At 31.2% G+C, this 24,402-nt stretch overlaps 1 protein-coding gene across 2 annotated transcripts in view; it reads right to left on the reverse strand.

The window, feature by feature from the left end:
- The window catches only part of LOC124540459 (transcriptional activator cubitus interruptus), a 99,535-nt gene that overhangs the window by 60,054 nt on the left and 15,079 nt on the right, over nucleotides 1-24,402 (reverse strand). For both annotated transcript variants that reach the window (XM_047118058.1, XM_047118057.1), the window contains exon 2: nucleotides 8,329-8,352. The gene's annotated coding sequence lies outside the window, so the exon portion shown is untranslated. The remainder of the gene's footprint in view (nucleotides 1-8,328; nucleotides 8,353-24,402) is intronic.

Below are 24,402 nucleotides of genomic sequence, written 5' to 3' on the forward strand. Positions count from 1 at the left end.
AATTATTTTCCGTTTGACTGTTTGGTCTAGTGCCTATAAGGGTGATGATTTTTTTTATATGATAGCTGGCAAACGAGCATCAGGCTCACCTGATGGAAAGTGACTACCACCGCCCATGGAAATTTGCAACACCGGGAGGCTTGCAGGTGCGTTGCCGACCTTTAAGGAAAGTACGGTCTTTTCTTGAAGGTACCCAAGTAATAATGGTTCGGAAAAACCGCCGGCGCCGGTTTTACATATTGGTTGTGCAGAAAATGTTTTAAAAATCGCGCTGTTATGGATTTTTGGATTTTAAGTGGTGTGCCTAAAGTGGGTTCAAGATAAAAAGATATAGCCTGATGAATGAACGTTAATAACTTCCTAGAAATAGGATATGGGTTCACTCGAGTGCCTTGGGTCGAAAATACCGTCTCAATTTATAAGAGTGAGCAAAAATTGAGTTCGCTTCTGTTATCGAAGTCACTTGCTTTTTTAAGAATTACCTATAATATATTGATAATGAAAGCATGTGAGTTAGCAATCGTCGCGTTAAAACAAATCATTTTTAAATAGTAAAATATAGAGAGGTAATGTTTGTTTGTACGTAATTAATTTCCAGAACTAATGATCGGTATCAATATTTGTCCTCCATTATTCATGATAAAGTAAAGCATATGTCATCCTATGTATAATAAGAATGTGAGTTAAATTAAAACGTACGAAAACTAATACCTTCGAATTTTCATAAAAATAAATGATCCCACAAAAACATTCACAGCATTCCTCGTACAAAACCACGTAACACCATCAAGTTACTCGAACGCGTGCTAACATCTGCGGTTACAGTGTTGTCTACACGTTTTTTACGCCCTTTCAAAGTAACCGGTAAACTGTTGACCGCATCAATGCGGCGTACTGAAATAATCTACGCTAATACAAAAAACTTAAACGAACACTTTATATAGCCGTATTACTGAACACGTGATTTAAAAAAAACAGTGAAAGCCACTGAACGAAATCCTCTTTATAAAACAACTTGTTACTTATTCCACCACCCCAATGTTGTGGTATATATTTTATGTTTGCTTTCATGTACATTATATACAAAAATTAATTTCATGACACTACGTTCTATTTGTAATCGGCTCAACGGTTGACAAAATATTATTACCCCAAAATCTTAGACAAGAAATAATCCGATAGAATTTAAAATTTTCTAATACATAATGAAAAAATATTCTGTATCGTATTTATATCTTAGTGGTTATTCAAGCTACTCTTTAAGAGTATATATAATATATATAATAGTTTAACCTTTTTGTATAGTAATGCCAATAAAATCTAGAAGATGGTCGGCATCCATCATTTAGCACATTCGTTTAAACAACTTCTTCAAACGTCAGCTAAGAATAGTTTTAAAGATACACGACTAATAAAGCTAAATATTGGAAAACACTTAAATTACAATTCCCAAGGAATCCTTCAAAATTCATATACTCGTAGTACAGAACCCAAATAAACTTCCAAAAAATTACTATAAATAAAAAAATGGGAAAAATGTTGGTGCTAAAATTATGAATTATTGTGCTAAAATTAAATTATAATTAATGGTAAATAGTGTATACTTCAGTTTGAATTGTAATTTGTGAAATTTTACAAAACAATTTATTTTCGTTTCTACGCTATTTATTTTTTTCTTATACATCCATGGTACTGCTCTCACAGGTCAGTAACTTCGCTCTCTAAAAATAATTCTTTGCATAATTACAACAATTTATTAATATCCAATTAAGAACCCTCTATATTTCTGTACATCTATGGTTCTTCAAAATGAGAACATAACCGTTTTTCTATGTGCTAACGTCGCATAATCGCTGAGACAAAACTTGGTTTACGCTAACATATAAGAAGATTATATTATAAGTGTATCTTATTAAATAAACGATTACACGTCTTGATTGCTCTTCATAAACAATAAGTTCTTAAAACATTTATGGTACGCAATAACGGACAATTGAAAGTGATAATGGAATTAAAACTAACAATGATTATTCCAACATGCCTGCGTCTACTAACGAGTTTGGAACGGATGTCTTACAATTGCATTCAAATTTGCTATTAAGCTGAAACCATAGAGCGTTTTATTTTTCTAAGTTTTGATTTGTTTTTTTTTTTTAATGTCATATAATTTAATTGTAATATCTATTATCTATTCCAAACAAAAATAAATAAAGGTAAACAAACAACATTTAATATTGAATTAATGCAATATCATTGGATTGAATCTCTGACATAAATCATTTCATCTGATATAATCATCAGGATTTACAAAAAAATGTCGCTTTGAAACTGTAATCGGTAAAAAAATGGAACTTTCTGCTTCCTCCAGACGATCTTCTACTCCCTCTTTCTCTTTCTTTTATATACGGTTAGCATAACATATAATACTTTTTATTATTAATTTTATTTCTCATTTAAAAATTTTCTAACGTTGTCACTTTTTTCTCTCTCTCTCTCTCTAATCTCTTTATTCCATATTTAAACATGTCTATCTTATTGTTTAATATAATTATAAAAGTACCGTTAACATAAAAATGTGATTTCATAAATTAAAACGTTCGGTTAAAACACTTCTGTTTAACCCAATTAATTAAGTGCACACGACTCGCCTCAGTCATTTATACCGGTCAATAAATTTTATTGATGCGAAGCTTCTGTGGAAGTTGTACTGATAAATGCCTCTCATTAAACTTACATACCAGTCACAAGTCTTTGTAACATCAACGGATAACGATAATTACGGACTTAGGACAAGTAATACATTCATCCTAAAGGTCATACTTTTTAATGTACAATGTTTTTTTAAATAGCTGATGATAAATCAGGCACTGATTGTTTTGCTGTATTACTTAAAAGTTTGATACACGCGCAATGTAACTTTGCCGCCCTGATGTTTGATGAATTTGTAAATGATTACGATAATGCTATTTATGTTATTTTAACCAAGAAATATACTTATCTCTAGTCGATGTGACCTATCGTACCCTGGGCTTTTCTTCTTTAAAGTAAAGTATAACTGTGCAGCCACAGTAAGATTTCACTTCGTATCTCACTCGTGAAAAGTTGACAACTGACTTACAGTGAAACTCTTTTTATACGTGGATACTATATTCTCATTCTGTCATTTCACCCTCATAATCTGCGGTGAGATTCAAGGTTCTTTTTACAGAATAACCCTACAGATGGTTTTGTCTTGAATCACTATTGCACAAATACACATAGCTATCATTTTAGTCGTGTCGTTTACAACATGCAAGCTATAGTCACTTACATCCTTATTTACTTGAAAAATAATCCAATAACATACGATTCATGCCAGGAGAGCGACACATTCTACATTGTTTTCATTGTGTCCACGTAAACTGTTAAGGGGGAGTCGTAACATACTTTTATATCAATAATTATTATTTATATCGTCAACTACATTATGTAGGAAATAAAATTGAAGAAGTAATACTATTCTAACTATGATAATTCACTATAATATAAATAAATATAGGACAACATCACATCCATTACTCTGATCCTAATGCAAGTAACGACGGCACCACCAACACCTAGACCCACGACAACATAGGAAACTAACGAACTCTTTTCTAGAATGACTCGGTCGGGAATCGAGCCCGGGACCTCAGAGTGGCGTACCCATGAAAACCGGTGTACATACTACTCGATCACGATAATTGCAAATACCATCTGGTTGATGGTTAGAGGTCAACACCCCAAACATCGGCGCTGCAAGATTGGCAATGCGTCAAAAATCTTGGGAACTAACACGTCACGCCCCTTGTCCATGTTAGTGACATACTCGCCTGTCGGACCGGAAGACAGGAAACGAATATGAATTATTGGCGGTAGAATATATAATGAATAGGCGGTACCTACCCAGACGGTCTTGCTCAAAGAACTAACACTTATTATTTTTGATGTATTACTAGTTGACGTGGCATCGCTTGCGTTTATTGGTCTGGGATGTTAGGTACAAAAAAAGTAGCGAATATTCTTGCGGTCGTAGGTCTTAGGTACGAAAAAGTAACCAATGTTCTTCTTTTTTACAGCGCTAAAGACAGACAGTAACAATCGCATTTGTAATATCTGTATATATATAAGCAGCTATGTTTTTTCTAACTTATTAGGTAAATACCGATGTACCGGGTCCGATCGAAATTGATGATTCATAAATTTACTATCAATATTTTATTGAAACAAACTGTTAAGTACATATATAACAATAAATGTCGTTGCTAATAATTTAATGTCACATTGACACAGCGTCGCCTTAATCAGGTAGCGTACAAATCGGTATGCGCAGGCGCAGCGGTTTCTAAGAAATGAGATAAAAACCGCCGGCGACACTGCATTTATTGTGCTCGAGAATAATTTCCACCTTCTTTAGAGTTCTCTATGTGTTAATAGAAAGCCCTGAGTAATTTTAATAAAATTTATTCGTCATTTATAAAAAAGGTCACTTGTAATATTTTATTTGTTATTTTAAATGTACGGTGACCCTTCTGGGGGTTTGAACTTTTTTTAACAAATGAATGTGTCCGTAACTTTCTATTGTAGTTATGTATAAACAGATTTCAAATTATTTGAGAAATATGGAGATGCAATAACAAAGCCAAGCATCAGATTCGTTTCACAAAACGTTACAACTAAACTTTGCAAAAGTCAACCTTAATTTTTCAAAATAAATTTTATTTAAGAGGGCTTTTACAAGCAATTTTAAATCGTCATTTTACAATCAAGTGAAGCTACCAATGGTTCGAAAAGTAGATTCTACAGAGAAGAACCGTCAAAAAACTCAGTAGTTACTCTTTTTCATAATAAAACGAACTTTGTTTTTACTTATTCAAAATTGCAAGTTGCAAAATATGCAGAGATTCGCAATTTCGCTTAGTTGAATTCTATCAACTGATAATCCTAACAGCTACGTCATCTCGCTTCTATGCGAGCTTTAAAGCTCAGATGTTATCAGTCAGTCACGTCTCAATACAACTTACACTGAATTAACTTTAACTTGACTATGCATCGTACGGAGAAACGTCGAAAGCGAACACTTATACTTAAACTTAGCCAATGATTTACATTAATGTTACACTTGCTGTTCCGTAACTTATTATTCGAATACTTATCTAAGTAATAGAGATTTTGATTGAATCAAAAGAAAATTAATAGCCGAGATGGCTTAGTGGTTAAAACATGTACATCATGACCGATGATTGCGAGTTCAAACCCAGACAAGCACCACTGATTTTCATGTGCTTAATTAGCATTAATAATTCATCTCGTCCTTGGCGGTGAAGGAAAATATCATGGTGTAACTTGCATGTGACTAATTTCAATGAAATTCTGCCACGTGATTTCTTAACCTTCTCCTCATAGGTAAAGCCTTAGCCCAGCTATTGTAAAAGGAAATTAGTTAGCGTTTAATCATCGCTATACACAAACATTGAGTTAAATTATTTTAAATTAAGAATAAAAAGAAAGAGAAAGAAAGACATTGTATTTCATAAATTTTCCTCAACAAACACACAAAGGAGTGAAAACCATATATGTCGATATTTGCACAAACTAACAAACAATACTTACTTAAAAATGAAAAGTTCAATGACCTTGTATATAAAAATCCCGAGCATTAAAACAATAAGTGATATTAGCATAATTTTAACAAACAAAATACGAGTAACATTCGAGAGCTAACTGAAGCTGAGATTTTATTTACGAAAACGACAATAAAACCCGCAGTGCGTGACCAGTCGGTACGAATGCGCTCCTTAACATTTAACAATGTACAAATTTACACTTAACGGAGTCACAATAATTCAAAAATAAGCGAGCGAAACGCTGGATAAACAAACTTACAATGTTAACATTTACAATGCTATAATAAAATATTTACCAGCTTAATAAACTGAAATAGCAAATGCCCCCGGGGCTGTTTCTGAGATTTTTGTTCCAAGTATCGTTGATTTTACGAGACGTACTTTAAGTATATTAACTCATGTTCAAATAAAATCGTATTCGATTTATCTTTACCGGTCACCAAAGAAATTCTAAAGATCGTTGTTTAAAAAAAAGCTAGACACAATGTAAGTTGTCGAAAAAATTAACGGAGCATTCAATTTACAAGGAATTACTTAAAGTCAACATAAAACATAACACGTGTATTGGATGAGTTAAAAGTGATTACCAGCTTTATTATCTGCGCAAGCCTATTGGGTAAGTAACACATGTTCGTCAGATATTCCACCGCCCTACAGCAATACTTAGTGTGTTGAGTGAGCCAGTGTAACAACCACGAGGGACATAACACATAAACTCCATCATAGAGCATAAGTAACGTACTGAATGTTTCATATTTTTTACAATGTTTATTTAAGTTGTGACAACTTACCATCAGGGTGACCGTCCGTGCACCGTATTACACGAGATATATTTACAGATACCGTCTGTGTCCGTTATTTAATAGTTTTGCATTCTTAAAACTACAATAAAGTTGGTTTATTGTGTATTTTAGATACTTTTAATTCCTTAATATCAATATTCATAATCGAATCTCAAGACCTCTCCAGTACTATTAGATATAAACTTTGTATATGCATTAAATAATTATACGAATGATACAATTCGAAACACAAACGCAATGATACAAAAATTAAGGGTCAATGAACGTTAAATATGCACCATTTATTCCACATTTCAATTATAACACAACCTTGTCAAAACGCAATTATATACTTAAAACAAAAACGCAATTGATAACTTTTCCCTATTATTGCAAATTGCAGTGTGAAAAATAGCACCAATTAAGAATAATATATATATAAAACGCAGGGAGCAAAAACAATTATTATAAATAATCATCAAATTTTTAGAATACCGTTGGTGAATTGAAAAAACGTTTTATGGTCAGTTCCGACACCTGTCTTATTAATTAAACAATTCCATGTTAAACAATTTACCATTAAGTGTGAATGTATACAATTTTTATGACGGAAAAGATGTATTTACAAGTAATTAACGTATTTACAATTTATAGAAGCGGACATTATTTATTCTTGACAATAGCATTGATGTAAAGAACATCTTCATTTATGAATATATAAAATAATTTATTTATATATATAAAAAACGTAAAATCGGCTAGGCTTAGGTCTTATTTATTGGAGAAGCTCATTCCAGCAGTAATTGGAATGTGAATACTTTTTTATCCAACACATGAATACACATTCAGAATCGACAGTTTCACGGAATTATCGTAACAAGAAGTGATACGTCAAAAGCGTTTGTAAAATTACTTGAACGTTAACTTTTTTACGACGAACCTCACAGATTATTGTCAAAAACCAGTATCTCCAAATCGTCCGTACACGCGAGCGTAATTACAAGTACAGCTCATTTATAAATGTGAAAACAAACAATTGAATAATTAAAAAAATAAATATATATACAGAACCCTTATAAGCTGAAGTCACGTTCAACTTTAATGCTTAACTTATCTTGATTGGCAGGTGCTACCTTATAACTTTTTTTATTTATTACACTTCATTAAGCCCCGTCTTCAAGGAGAGTAATTTTTTTTAAATTAATGACGAAATTAATGTCCGCAGGACTAGCGCGTAATTGGTGATTTATACTCTATGTTAGGAATCATTTGCGCTACGATAAGAATTATGTTAATTTATGTAAGTTTGTATCACTTGAAGATAAGGGTTATTTTTTTTATTTAATGATAGTAATCGGACAAATGTCAGATACGATGACATTAGTAATTTTTCTGTTTTAATGATTTTTTTTATTTGTCCTTATGTTATAAGATCAATGCCTAAGAAAATTAAAAAAACATTGATGTCTCTAATAGTAATACTTCACAAGTATGTTATTGTTTATGTACAACAATATATTCGGATGCTTTAGAAGCGAAATAATAATAATTATTATTAAAAAGAGTATTAACTTCAACTCTTGATGTTGTATATCTAATCGTTCTTACGTCTCATTACCGACTTAACTCTTGCCGCCAAAAGTAAATTAAACTAAAACCACAGACTAAAAATCATAGTTGAGGAAATGTCAAATGTGACGTTCCATTTTTAAATTAATGTTATAAGATATTATGAAGGAATTCGATAACTGATTCTCGGATCTACATGTAAATTTCATATGTTATTAATCATGGCATCCTTTCCTCATATTAACATGTCATTTGAGCTGATTGAAAGTTGATGGAGTTGACTCAAATTATTACGTTAAAGTTGACAAAATCAAAAAAAAAGCCGAACTCACCATATTCACCGTTCACAGCTGCATCTGAAAACAAAATAATTTATTTTTAATTATCAATGAATGGCATTCATGATTTTTATATTTCGAGTTATTAAGCTACCGCGCACTTAACGACTGACCAGCTGGATTTTATTTTTTTCTAATTATTGAATTAATGTATGCAGGTAGGCTTTGTATAAGTCCATTTGAGTAAGTAGGTACCGTCCAATCATCAGATACACTACTAGACAATAATACTTATTATGGTTGTGTTCTAGATTGAAGCAGAGAGCCAGTGGAACTACAGGCGGAAGTGAAATACCATCTTGGCACACAGGTGTGATATAAAGAGTTTTTACTATTTCATACAGTGACAATGTTTATGTGTGGTGACTGGTGACCACTTACTATAAGTCCATTAGTCCATCTACCGAATATACATAAATAAATGTAGATACTCATTATAATAAATAAAAATTTTAACAAAAAGAAAAAAAAATTCAGACGAATTGATAAACTCCTCCTTTTTAAAGTCGGTTGAAAAATCGATTCGCTTACGTATTTTTTTATTAGGTATATAATAAATAGAAATATTATTAGGTATGTAATAATGAATAAGTTAAATTCTAACAAAATATAGTATTGATATAAAATCCTTAACATTTTAATGTAAAAATATGAACAATTACTATCGATATAACTCTGAACACTCTACGCTTAAGCAAAAAAGACAATACGACTTCATATATTCCGATATGTACATGGTACTTTAATTCCAAGAAGGATTTATTAATCATAGGATGTAGAATCAAGTGTCAGGACACCTACCATTCTTCTATTAAAGAGTGACAACGAATTAATTAAAAAAAGAAGCAACGGATTTAATACAATTTTTTTTATTATCTATGCAACTTCCCAAAATAAATAAATTCATATGAATCTACATAAAGTCATTTTCAAATCGCTCTATAATTCCGAAGTATCCTGTACAAAGTTCTAGAAGTAAATTTTCAATATGTAATTTTCATGTATTCTTTCACCGTTTACATATAGCGAGCCGCTATGCAATTTATTTTTTTATATAAGATTACTGTATATTAAATACGACTCGACGATTCAGATCAACGTGAGATTGAAATGAAAATTGACTTAAAAAAAAAATATTAATGACTACCGTTGATATAAAACAGTCATCAGACGCGGATTACTTGCTATGCATGTTATATATAGTTAAAATCAAAATGGCGATTACATCGATTACTCCCTGCCTTCTAGATGTTGTCATTGTAGGTATTCATGTTTTTTTTCCAACAATACCCATCATTAACGACGTTTTGACGAACTCCGTGGTCGAGTGGTATATACGCCACTCCGAGGTCCCGGGTTCGATTCCCGGCCGAGTCAATTTAGATTATCATTAGTTTTCTATGTGGTTTTGGGTCTGGGTGTTTGTGGTACCGTCGTGACGTCTGATTTTCCATAACACAAGTGCTTTAGCTACTCACATTGGGATCAGAGTAATGTATGTGATGTTGTCTCATATTTATTTATTGTATTATTATTAACAATGAATTTTATACAGGATTTAATAGTTACACTTTTAATTTCCATCAAAATCGTGCCCTAGAATCCTTAAAGACATCCTGTAAATAAAAAAAACAATAACTATGAAACTTCAGAGAGTCATTTCGAATTTGCTGCTAATTATACAAATGTAAACAAATTAATTTGCTGTTGACATTAGCAAAATTTGACATTTCAATAAACCCTCTTTTCTGCAAACGACTTTGACATCTGTCAGAATTATTTCCACAGAGAATATTTGGCGCGAAATGTAAGTTTCACGCCGGCCGGACGGAAGACAATAATTCAGTGGCATAATAAGAATCCAATTACAACAAAACACTAACGCCGAGACGGGCGACATTTTTACGAACAATCATTTGTTCCCGCTTTTTGTTTTTACTAATACGTTAACCAACAAACATTTCCATCAACCTAATTGCTTTACGAATAAGGTTCATAATTCAACACATTCTATCGCTCAAGAAAAATACATCCGATAAGTGTAGCAAACGAGAATGAACCATTTGATTTTATATATAGGGTTTAGATTCAAATGAATGTGTTATAATATAATGTAAAGGACTGTACGCATTGACCGCTGTCACGACAAAAAAGCTCTCACGCTTGCCTTCTCATCAAGTCTGGCTTTTCGATTATTCATGCGCTACGGTGTCGCGAGATGTTAGTGTATATATAGAGATGTTATTACCACCTTCGAATGAATTAAACGCATGTATGTAGAGTTGCATTATTTAATACCTAAAAGTGAGCCAGCTAACTTCATTTAAAAAAAAAATCAAATTTTCTTTATAACATCTTGAATAGACGTACATGTAATAGTATGGATCTTTATGTAAAAGAGAAGCCTAAGATTTTATTATTTTTTAAGATGGCTCCTTCTCAACTAAGATACAAGTTGTAACAGCTCTATATAAATCCTTGCTGCGTAATCGAGTGACGGCTGATAGAGTCGGTCGAGATAATGACATCTGCGGTAAAAACTCGGACAGTTCGTTATTTATCATCCTGGTCTCTTTAATTATCGACTCATGTGTGCCCGCCTTAACGCTAGTCTGGAGCCGCCTTTACTAGTAACATTGCACACCACCAACGACCATTGAGATATTTGAAATTAATTATGGAACACCTTATTTTTTGAATTTAGAATTTTATAAAACGGCGTTCGTTCCAATTTTAAACGACTCTATTAATTAAATGATCAACATTTATGAATATGGAGACGTTTTATGTAATGATTAACTTAAATTCTACTAAGTCAACATACATAAAATATAACATAGTAAATGCAACGTCTTTAGCATAAGGGTTTTCAGTATGTATGCGCTTTGGTTAGCAGTTACTTTACATACATGTACAACCTGTTAATTTCCCACTGCTGGGTAGAGGTCTTTTCTCCTTTTGAAAAGAAGATTCGAGCATATTCCACCACGCTGCTCCAATGCAGGTTGATGGATTAACACGTGACAGAATTCCATTGAAATTAAACCAATACAAGTTTCCTCACGATGTTTTCAGATGAATTATAAAAACAAATTGAGCAGATGAGTTTGAAATCCCAATCATCGGTTAAGGTGTACGCGTTCTAACCACTGGACCATCTTGGATTTAATTTAAACTATGAACGTAAATTTCATGCTCATAAAAAGTAAAGTAAAGTTTGGAACATATTCCACGACGCTGTTCCAATGCGGGTTGGTGGAATACACATGTGGCAGAATTACGATGAAATTAGACACATGCAGGATTCCTCACAATGTTTTCCTTCACCGCCGAGCACTAGATGAAATATAATATAGTAGTGCTTGCCTAGGTTTACACCCGAAATCATCGGTTAAGATGATTCATCTCTATACATAATACAATATGAAATGCTCTTAAAATATTCAATATATTTATAAAGCTAAAAAACTGTCTAAAAGAATATGATTGTGAGTAATTAACAAATAACTCTTCTAAATGCAGAAGATTCACAAGCAATAATTATGTCATAAAAATAAATATCACTTAGCATGCGCAGGCTCCATCTTATCGTACTCTATATTTATCGTATAGCATAATACCAACAGTTGTTTTTACTCAAAAGATCATTAAAATTCACTGTTAAAGTAATAAACATACGTCGTTTATAGAATTTTTAAATGTACTTCTGCGATTAGTGGAAATACCAGTTGGTATAATTTTGAAGGGAATACTAATCCAAGTTTGAGGTTCCTTGAGCTTCAATTTATTAATTATATTAATATGCGATAATTAGTGATTATATATCAAACTTAGTCAACAAAGCGATATCATGAAGTATGTATTTATTATCTGTTGGCTCTGGTTTGTAAGTAAAAAATATGTAATTTAAAATAACACCAGTTTCAGAAATACTTACTTAGACTTATAGTTGATCATATCTTTGTTGGCAACTGTTTTTGTTGCCAACACAGATGTTGATAATTTTCCTCTGCGAAGCTAGTTGATTTGAATAATGAATAAATATTTCTCTCAAAAATATTTTAAAATTAAAGACTTCTACGTCATAAAATATGTCGAATTTCAACTAATAAATGCAAAAGATTTAAAATCGATTTACTTAAAACGTAACAAACATAAATGGACATATATTTTAAAATTAAAAAAAAAGAATCGGTGTGTTACGCAAAAATCGATTAAACATCGCGAATAACGAACGTTAATCACCTATATTTCAATTAACCTCGATATGAAATCGATTTTCGAGTATCGAGTATATCAGGACAATGTGGCTGCAATAAATCTGGGAGGGTTAATTAACTGCCAGCACAATGCTTTATTAGTGTTTAAGATGGCGTATGGAATTTTCGATGGTGCAAGGATTAAGCGACAAAAAAAACTTTTAAAAAAATTTGAAGATAAAATTCACTCTATTCTGGAAAAGAAATATTCCAATCATACCAATACCAATATCAAAATTTAATATAAAGAGGAATTTAAAATTTGAGTTAAATTTATTTCAATAAAGCAGGATAGTTAGTTTTTAACTTAATGTATAAGTAGTTGTATTTCTATTTTAGTATATAGTAGTAAGTACATGATAGAACTAACAAATCTTTCTAAGATGATACAGCGTTTGATATGAAATAATAAAATATTCTCCATTTAGGCAAAGAATAATGTAGAAAAATTAATAAAATTATGAATTATGTAAGTCGAAGAACGATTTACAATTTTTACTTAATTATGTATTTCTAATTAAATTTTCGGAGATTGATAATTACTAAAAGAACTTTCATTACAGAAGAGAGTAAGAAACAGATTAATATAAAAGAAGTTCGTAGTAGGAGCATAAAATGTGGGGGTCCAGAAAAAGAAAGTTAGATATCAATGACTTTAGATTAAAAAAAACCAGGGCAATAATACCAAACAAAGGTATGAAATTATACTGCCCAAGCCGCCAAAAAGGATATAATGGACTGAAAAATTGAAAAATAAATATCATACTTGAAAATTAGTCATAAAATATCATTGAAATTAACAAAGATCGCCTGTAACTTACACCACGATCAAGAGACGCGCCAATACAACTTGCGATTAACATCTTAAACTTGATACTGTAACATTATCACCTATCTAGTAACATCGCGCCTAGGAGACAGGACTCGACTTTGAAAAAAAGTATATAAAATACTTTGGTACAATATTTGAATAGTTAACTTTGCTATCTTTGATCTGAGCACGGAGAGATTATGTTCCAATTAACATCTCGGAGTAATTTATGTAAGAGTAGATTTTTTAATTAGCACTTTTTATGTTATTCATTTCAATTAGCTCGGGTTTATTTTAGCTTAGCTTTATTAGAAAATCTTTACTAGTTAATGTGTTTAGGATTAGGTATGATACTGTTTATAAAAAATATTTTAATATGGCAATACTTTAACATTAATATGACATTCTTAATTAAGATAAACATAACTGATTGAAAGATTGAAATGTAAGAAGGATATACTGGTCCCAAGCAAGATAACACAAACCATTGATGTTTTAAGAACTGAGTTATATTGTTTGTGTAATTCATATATATTTATAAATAAATGGCCGGATTTAAACTTATCCTAGCTATGTTTTCTTTTATCAAATAAGAAAGTATAATAATAAGATTATTTCAATTTTAAAACAAAGTTCGGCACTATCATTACAATTGACAGTACTTAAAAATCAAACAATTATCATTGAAGCAAATATACATATATATAATATGTTGCATTAAAAGTAATTAAATTCTAATTTAAAGATTAACTAAAGTGATAGCAAGCTAATGGAATAATGGAACGATCATGATCATTTATAACGTGATACAGCAGATACGGATGAGTATATATGTATACATATGTATTCGAATCAAGCAAATTTAAATTGTGTTATTAAATAAAAAGCACATAATTAAGAGCTATAAACTAGTTGATGTTGCTGTAATAGCCCACTCTTTTCCAATGTCAATATACGGTGCGTTGAAAGATTGACGATCAAAATTTTCATGATGTTTTTTTCAAAGTGTTTGTGCACTTCTATAAAAATTATACACTTAGCTGGTAAATTTGTCACCGTCGAATTGTTAAGGCCATTAGTTTTCCGTAAATCTTAATAGTCTGACGATGAAATCTATCATTTATTGAATTTAAAATAATTCGTTTAAAATCTAATTAAGATATATTAATTAATTAAAAAATTTAAGTGTGTGTCTGTCTGTCGCATTTTCACGACCAAAGTGCTGAACCGATTTTGATGAAATTTAGTTTGAAGCAATCTTGAACTTCAAGATAGGACATAGGCTCCTTTTTGCCTGATTCATGACAACCAACACCCTATAACGCGAGTAACCGCGGGCGACCACTAGTTTTAAAATAAAACGATTTACATTTTGCATCTCTTAGGTTTGGTTAGAGTCTATGATTTAACTTAAATTGGATCATATTAAAAACTATTGCCGTTCATAATTTTTCGCCAATTTACAACTTGTCTAGATTTATTATAAGGTAAAGGTTTTTACACTACCACAGTGGTGAGTTATATGACCATAAGAGTATGTGACATATATGCCTATGAGCAGCGTATTGTGAACGCAGGGTTGGTACCACATCAAAAATCTTGATGACCATTTCTTAAGCTACCTACGTATCGAAACGGTGGTAATGTTTAATTATCGACGATTCAAAAATACTTAATTGTGAAGTCTACTTCATTTGATTTCATATACTATCTTCTGTTGATTAATGTTAATTATGCATACCTTAACTAAAAGCCAACCTGTACTAAGATTGCAACATTTTATTCGAAATGTTTTGCATTTAATTTTTTTAGGATGTTTTTTGTTCCAATTTCTTCATGTCTTGGAAATGCTCTATGCCTTGTCATTTAGGATGAGAACAGCGACGATAAGTAAATATTTAAATACTATGTTAAATTATACTAGAATAGTATAGTATTAGCTCTTCAAAATAATTTAGCTTCATCTCTTTCTGGTGTACTAAAGGAGAAAGAGAACGTGTATACGTTCAATCACGTTGCTCGTTTGTTTTGGTGCACATTACTAATGTTTAGAATGCCTTAAATAATAATTTAATTATCTCAAGTAATAAAATTGTATTGTAAATCAACTTAATAATCTTTAAATGTAATAAATCGTTATTTATTTACGATTCGAATGTATATTTAAATGATATAAGCGGTCTTGGATGCAGACGACAGTTATGGCATATATATTGTTGTCAGATTTATTTAATACCTAATTGGCCCGCCCGCCATTTTGTCTTGATTTTTATTTTAAAATGGCAACCCTAAAGTTTGTATTAACAAATTAGTCTACTTGGTAATTACAGTGTACTTATGGACTCACGCCCACTACCATTTTGGTTTTATTTGATATTATATACCGATGCATTAATTTTGCCAACACCGTCTGGCCGTGATTTCAAGGATCATTTTAATATAATTTCTTTGCCTATATTTTGACAGAAAACTTGACTTTTCGACGAACAATTTTAAGGTGCGTTACACACACGTAAACATATGTTAGTGTAGTAAATAAATGTGCAAGAACGTTACGGAGTTTTAAGAATATCCTTGAATAATAAAAATTGGTTTATTATAATGAGTAATTAATTAATTAATTTAATATAAGTATAACGAACATATCTTAAATAATTTCGGCTTTCGTAACCTAAAATTGGTTATTATTTAATGGCGACCACCACATAGGACAAATTAGCTTTTCTGAGCCTTCGAACTAACACAGAATTTATATCAAAAGGAAACTTAACAACTTTTTTATAGGTCCAACCAGTTTGAATTTAAGATCTCGTGCTGTGAAAAAGTAATGGAAGCACATAAATATATTTCTATATAAATATATAAAACAGACCGCCTAAATAGAACAGACCAGCTAAAAACTTCATCAGTTTTCCATTAAATATATTTTAACTATCATCCTTACATGCCTTACTTTACGCATGCGCTGAAGTGACATTGAAAAATGTATAACATATTAAAATTATTTCATAAAATAAACGTTCGCACAAAACAATGCGACTAGAAATAAAGGAAAAAAGTTATCGCACCATATCAAGAATTCCTTACCCATTGTAGATAGAAAAAAAAAATCCTGTCAATTAGCTTCGAACCGCCTTGATGTGTCGAGCGACACCCTGTTAAGGGCATGGCTAATGAACACAAGGGCTAATTACATCACCTCCAACTAGACGTACGTGTAGGCATTTTAGATATAATATTTTATCGCTGAATCTTTAATATTGGAAATACAAATTATTTTTCAACCATAGACAAAACAGTTCACTATCATTTTTTCTTTTATTTTTTTTAGTTTTGCGGTTTTTGACGAGGTTTTGGTTTCTCAAGTTAAATTCAAAATAAAAAATCAAATTAAAAATTTGGAGTTTATATGGCAGGGATTTGGATAAGAATCAGGTATTACGTACTTCTGAAATATCTTACCACCAAACAAGTGGTGAGTGAGCCAATAAAACTAAAGACGTTTCATTTTACATTTTCGACACTGGACCATTTATGGTCAATATTACGTGCAATCTATACCTATGAAGTAACAGACTGCCAAATAAAAAAAAACAAATATTCTTATTTGAAATTGGAACTACATATGTATATGAGCTGTATAAATCTCAAGATGTCAATAAAGATACGCGTTCAAGGTGGTGTTTTCATAAATAAAACTGTTCATAGGTACTTCAATTACAGAGCCGTAAATCAGGGTAGAACGCTAATAAAAACCCGACCATTAGTCCAGCTGTATACAATACTCGAAGGAGAAATTAACTTATAAATCGTGTTGTTTCGACATAATAAATATGGTCTTAAGTACGGTACACACTTGTAAAAATATGGTAAAGTTTTGTTTTTATATTGAAGTAATTCTTGCCATTATTTGAAAAGTCTGAAAAATATTCAGCAAAATCTGGCGATTTTTATGCTAACTTTATGTGTTTATGTATTTGTCAGCAGTGCCATCTAGCGCTGTAATAACTAGTATTATACAAAGCTTCTGCATGAAAAAAAGACACATATTATGCTTAATTTTTCATGTTATACGCTAATATGTGATACGTTATAATAACGATGACCATAAAAAACTTATTTTCTAAACTAGCCATATTATATCTAAAAAATAATTATTATAATTGACACTTTAAATATCGATTTTTAATACGAATAAAATATGTTCCTTGCGTATCTCTAACCTAAAAAAAGTTGCAAAAGAATAAAGTCGTATTCACACATCAAAATCGAAACATTCCAATTTTCGTAATCCACAACGATCTGATCCGAGCCTAACACGAGATAATCGCACATACGCTTTATCGATTCATCCGATCTTATAATCGCGACCACACGTAACGGCTATCGAATAAGAATCGATTGCACACACGTCTCGATTGTTTTTATACGTTGATAAATACAATGTACATTGGCAGATTAACTTATAAATCGCTTTACAAAGTAAACACAGTGTGAAGAATGGCAAGATAATAGATATGATTACGCTGCGACCACACTGGCGTGTTGTGTCTCTGATACATGTATCATATACTGGTTTTTAGCGAACTTAAACATTTTATACTGGTGTGCTTTTATAACACGAACTCTCGTGAATATTATCGTTCTTGTATAAATCGTTATGACAGATATGTATTGATTTATTTCAATCATCCCCGTGTATTTTAAGACTATGTTATGACCTTGTTATCTGTGGTATTGTTTAGTTCATTTATATAAATAGTAAATAAATAGTAAAGCATGCATATTGTTTGCTTGCTAACAAGAGTTATCTATAAAGACAAACAATTTTTTTACGAGAGTATTATGAATATTATAAACCGTCCACAAATAAAAGTTATAATATTTTCTGTTAGTAAAAGCAACCCTGCACATATGTATACAGAATACATATGTGCTTTACTATAATGTAATGCATTGATTTCCTCTTTTATCCTATAATATATTATATTTTTGTATGTGTCGGTTGAAACACGTCTGCATAACACGATTCAATTATCCGGTAACATACATTACGGCTTATAAGTTATGACCAAATAGTCTCCCTGCCCTATTAATTACAGTATATGTTACTTACAAACAGACACACACATATAGGTACAAAGACACACGCATTGTATGATTATAAGCTTAAATTTTAAATAAAGAATAGTTTTTATTTTTTATTTTAATAGCAATTCTTTCAGTGAAAAATAACATCTATCTTTAAAAGAACTTTATGAGTTTGACATCTTTTGTATCTAAACATATAATGAAATTGGAGTGTCTGTTTGTAATATTTGAATAATATGAAAATAGCCCTTTTTTATTCCATGCATATGTATGTATACACGGTAAATATACCACAATAACATTTTTTACAGTTTCTGTCTATCTGTTTGTACCGGCTAATCTCTGGAACGGCTGGACCAATTTTGACGGGACTTTCACTAACAGATAACTGATATAATAAGGAGTAATTAGGCTACAATAGTAATTTTGTGTTAAATTCAAACGCGTACAATGTCGCGGGAACAGCTGATTTTAAATATAAAAAGACATGTTATTTTAAACAATGTATCTTATGATCTAAGTTTTGCATGTGCATCAAAACTGTGGCAGGACGCGACCGGAATACGGCCGCGGTTTACATAGCATTGTATTCCTGCGAATATTATGCATTTTACTCAGAGAATGCATGTTCACGCATTTTAACATGTACTTACCTGAGTGAAATAAAAATCAAATTTAAAATACGATTGTGTTTTGTTCCGTTGTAAAAAGTAGCAACCGCTCTACAATGACTAAATGCATCTCTATGCATACTACGGACGGACTACGAAACACACTTATGCCTTTATAGCACTGATCGCGTCCCAGCTTCTCAAGGATGCAATATATTAACCAAGAAATATAATTTAAATCCTATATCATTCAGGAATAATGTAGCTTTTTATCAAGGCAATTATTTTTAGATTTGGATCATTACATACAACACAAAGAAATTTTGATCTCTTTTAATACTAAGATTAAAAATGTGAAAAGAACTTTGTCTGTCTGTCTCTAAGGAAGGATATAAGCTACTAAATTTGCCTAACACATGGCAAACAGCCCCTTAAAAACGCGACCGAAACCGCAGGCGACTACTAACATTTTAGTAGAAAGAATTAATTCGACAGTCTTAAATAAACTTACTTTCAATACATCCATTCCAAAATAAAAACATTCATTGTACAAATATAACAAGATATGTTAAAACTGTATTAGCAATAAAATATGAAACTTACAATAATAAATGTCTTCAGTAAAATTACATAAGTTAAACTACAACATTGAATAAAGTGCACACAATCACATTCCTCCTACAGAAATGATATAACCCGCCCACATAGCGTAATCACTACTTTTCAACCCTACGATTATTAAGCAGTGTATGTTTCAATTGCGCATCGTTTCACTGTATTTACAACGTATTACACGTTCAATGTTTGAATACAAACACATGTAACGACGATTAATTTTGCTTTTGTGTGCGTAAAGACGGCGGTCAATATTTCTAGGTTCTTTATGGGATAAAGATGATATCTACACTTAGAATGTAATAAAGGTTTTTAATATTGATTTAAATAATAATTGTGATTAATTATATATATTTTTTAATAATTATTGAATCGCGCTATCACGCAAAACAACTTAATTTTAATGAAACAATACAACAAAACATTCTACCTAAAGAATTCTCAAATTGAAGCTAGGAAGGAAGCTAGTATCTAATAAATATTTTAAATTATATATTATTTAAATAAATAATTCTAGTTTTCGCCCGCAGTTTCTCTCGAGTTGTAAGCGTTGATTGACATTTGTTAGTCTTTATTACTTGAAGCCAAATTTCATAAATATCTGATGAGAGATTTAGCCGTGAAAGAGTATATATATATTCGTTTAAGTAACTTTTAAACAAACAACGCCAATAATTTCGGTATAGTATATTCCGCGAAAATACGGAACACATCGGTTGTTAAGATGGTCCGTACATAATTACAAGGCAGAAAGTAAAATGGTCGCGCTTCTACCAGTTACTCAAATTAGTTTGGAGATAATTCTTCAACGAATTCGCGTGAAAACCTGTCATTATACGGGACCGTTCGCGGACCTCCGTGATTGAAAATCGGTAGTAAATTAGTGTTGTGACACGTAATTATCGATACATCTATCGAATTTTACTATTTAAAAATAAAGTTCTTGAAGTAGAACAACTCATACGAAGTTAGATAAATAAGGTTGTATATCATAATTACTATTTATTAAAAAATTGAGAAATCATCTTAAACAACAAAATTGCATCGCTAAAGTATGAGTTGTCTGAAAAATCACGACATAAATACATAATAACTCAAAAATGATTACCTTAAGCATTTTGACTGTGTTGCCATAATTTTTTTTTTAATATAAAACTTTACAGCTTTAAATTCTTTTCACATGATGAGTTTAGTGTTGCAACATTTATGAAAAAAAAAAAACATTTATATATTTTTTGATAAAATTTAATTAAAACATCTTCTAAAATTTCATAAGTAAATATTATTTGTACTAGCAACATTGAAACTTTGTTACCAATATAAAAATTTAAGCAATTTAATTTAAAGTCAAAACAGACGCCGTATGAATAAGTATCGTTTTATTTCGTAAAGGTGACCAGTTTCGCGGGCGGCCCCGAACTGCTTTCCGAGATTCCGAATGGTATAATGAAGCCATTACCCGAAGAACAAGCCCGGAGAGGGCAAGCACATCGGTATGAGAGGAAAAAAAATGCCCAAATCGCCCGAAGGAACTCTCGTTCGTCGACATGCTGTCTTGCTAACGTTGAAAAATAAAAAGATACTTCCAGTTCGTTAGGACTCGTTCCAGTTCTGACTGTTGGATTCTTTTGTTTAAAGTTATGCAGAGGTTAGACCACTATTTAAGAACTCAGGATGATATATTTATTATACTCATTATATGAATACAATAATAATCTCACTTTAAGATAGCCATACAATAATAAAACGTGTGTTTTAATACAACTCAAATATTACATTTAAATAAAAATTAATGACAATAAAATACATGATTAGGAACTCGAGAATATTATAATCCAAACATTGTCGGCCATTGAAATTATTACAAAAGCTCTCAAAATATTAATTAATTACTATCGTACAATGAAATAAGCAACTCACGTCATTAGTGCTTAAAACCCTACAGATATAGATAAAGAAATGTTACATGACGCGGCGTGTTTTGTATACGAAGCTTCTATAGATTATTATATCGTAAGTGTAATAGAATTTGTATATTCAAATGCATGCAATATATAACAAAAAAAATACATAAATACAATATAAATTGGTATTGCGTAAATAGTAAATAAAGCACTAACATTTTAAAAAGATTTATAGAAAATTATTCAAAATGTTAATTGCATTCTTCATCTTATCTATCTTTTTATAATTATGGCATGGCACACAGACTCAATAACTTAAAAATAAATTAACATTGAAACACGTGCACACAAATGATTGTATTCTAAATACAATCCAAAATTTTTCGTAGCGTCATCCACCGACACTAGCCGTCAGAACATGTTAATCCGAGATCATTAAGAACGATAAAGACATGCGGTGATTACCCTACAATGTGAGATAAAAAACCATAATCAATTCAAGAGGGCCGTAAGAAAGCGACAAACTTACGCCCACGATCCGGCTCGAAGGACCAGGAATAATAAGGTAATTTGTAAGAGAAAAAAAACCCAAGACATTTAATTAAGTCGATTGTTTTTATTTAAAATATAATTTCTATGCCCGTATGAATATAAATATATATATTAAATATTTAGTTTAGTAAATTATTAAATAAGATAAACGATCTGTAGTTCTAATGTCATGTAAAATAAAAATAGATTTTTTATTGTTTTAAAGTGTTCGTCCAATCCGATGTTATAAAAATGTATCAATGTCGTCCTCGTCTATTAATTAACGACTTAATCCTAGAAATTTAATATTTACGACGTGCTAAATGTCATTCTGTTATTTCGTTATGTTAATTTTAAACATAAAACTATGTTACCTTTATATACGAACTCATCAAACCTCATGATTATTAAGGCTTGTAAACACGAAATATCGTGCCATGAAAAAAAGTCACTCAACACTCTCCATATCAAAACCACATTAAGACATTCAAAAACCAACCGCATTAAGCCAGTACCGGCTTCGGTATCTTTCGAGGTACTTCTAATAACTCAATCCTTACTAAATTATATAGAGCCGAGAACTGGCCGTAACTATCATTAAAGCACATTCAGGGTAATGCGGTGCGCGTCTTTTCAAATCGACTTCGACACGATTCAAGTTATTAATGCTTAGGAAATGGTTTAACAAGCTCGAGAGCTATTCAAATGGGATGAAATTGTATCATCTTAACTCTATATTATAATATGAACGGCAATTTGTCAAGACCTCCATATTCAAAGATCGCTAAGAAAAATTCTTATTTAAAAACCAGCTATTTAAAATTAATCCTAGACAGCAATAATCATTGCTAAACCCGATAATCAAGTGCAGCTTTGCATAATTAAGAATAGCGTTCGAATGGGTGGATATTATAATAATAGTGTGGAGGAAATAATGAAGTATCGATGTATTTTTATGTGCAATCACTCGATCAATACCGGGAGTCGACGATATCGAATTTCGTTTACCAACACAGCTATTAATTTGCGCACACAGATCGTGCGTATTCATTGCACATATTCGTCACGTTGTAATAACAATATACCTGTTTGTGGTATGATCTTCGTTTTGTTCCAGCGCCACGCCCAGACCATTATTGTGGAAAGCGTACGACTGTTATCGAATATTGATACTCGGAGTTGATATTATTGTACTTTTGTTTCGTGTTAGCGATGTAATGAAGTGTTCTCGTTCGTGTTCAATTCATTCTTTAATATTGAATGCAATTGTATTTATTGTTTGACTAACAAAATTGTATTTTATTGTTCCACTTTTGTTAAAGAGTACATACCTTTTCTTATTATTAATAAGTTTTATTTTAACTAATGTACTGTTACACTTATTTGAAGCTTTACTTAGGTAGAGGTTTTTTTGATATTTAAGTTCATTATTTTAGCTTCAATATCTAAATATCCGATCATTCAGTTTTTGATTTATTAATACCGTGATATTCGCCTTATATCCTATAAATAGTCGGTATCAAAAATGATGTTTGGGACAAACCACAATCGAAAAAAGCGTCTAATTAAAATGTCAGACATTTAAAAACAACGATTAAAATATTCAACTATTCTAATATCAAGCTGTTGCTATATAAACGACGGCTACATAAAACACGATAATAAAATTGTAATAAAGTCAAATTATGCAGTAATAAAATATATTCAGTCTACAAATATTTTATTAGAACCATAACCAATAATATACATACATATATCATAAGCTCGTACGATTCACAATTTATTTATTTCACGGCACGCCTCTTTCTTGTCTATTTGTATTCGTTCAATATTAACTAGAACGGTGTATTTTAAACGTAGGCCATGAATATACAATTAATTTTTCGACAATAAATTTAGCATACTCATAAATATTAATCAGAGTGAATTTAATGCATGTTAAATGTGATTTAATGTTATCGATATCGATGTTTCGCTCATCACTAGCTGGGAGCGCGTTCTGCAACTTTATCACCTGAGGACTGAAACGTGCGTTCAGCGCTTACTTAAGTATTAGCTATAAGTATTTATTTCATTGCCCTTAGCCTTAGATTCTTGGACTATTCGGTAAGAAATTGTTCCGGTAAACTTCTCGGTACGCTATTATACATAAGTGAATATATGCAAATACGTTTTTAAGAAGTGGTTAATGAAATTGAGCAGAATGCAAAGATTCTTCATTGGACAAAAGCGTAATTATTGTAATA

This window comes from Vanessa cardui, chromosome 25, assembly GCF_905220365.1.
Source record: "Vanessa cardui chromosome 25, ilVanCard2.1, whole genome shotgun sequence".
NCBI lineage: Eukaryota > Metazoa > Arthropoda > Insecta > Lepidoptera > Nymphalidae > Vanessa > Vanessa cardui.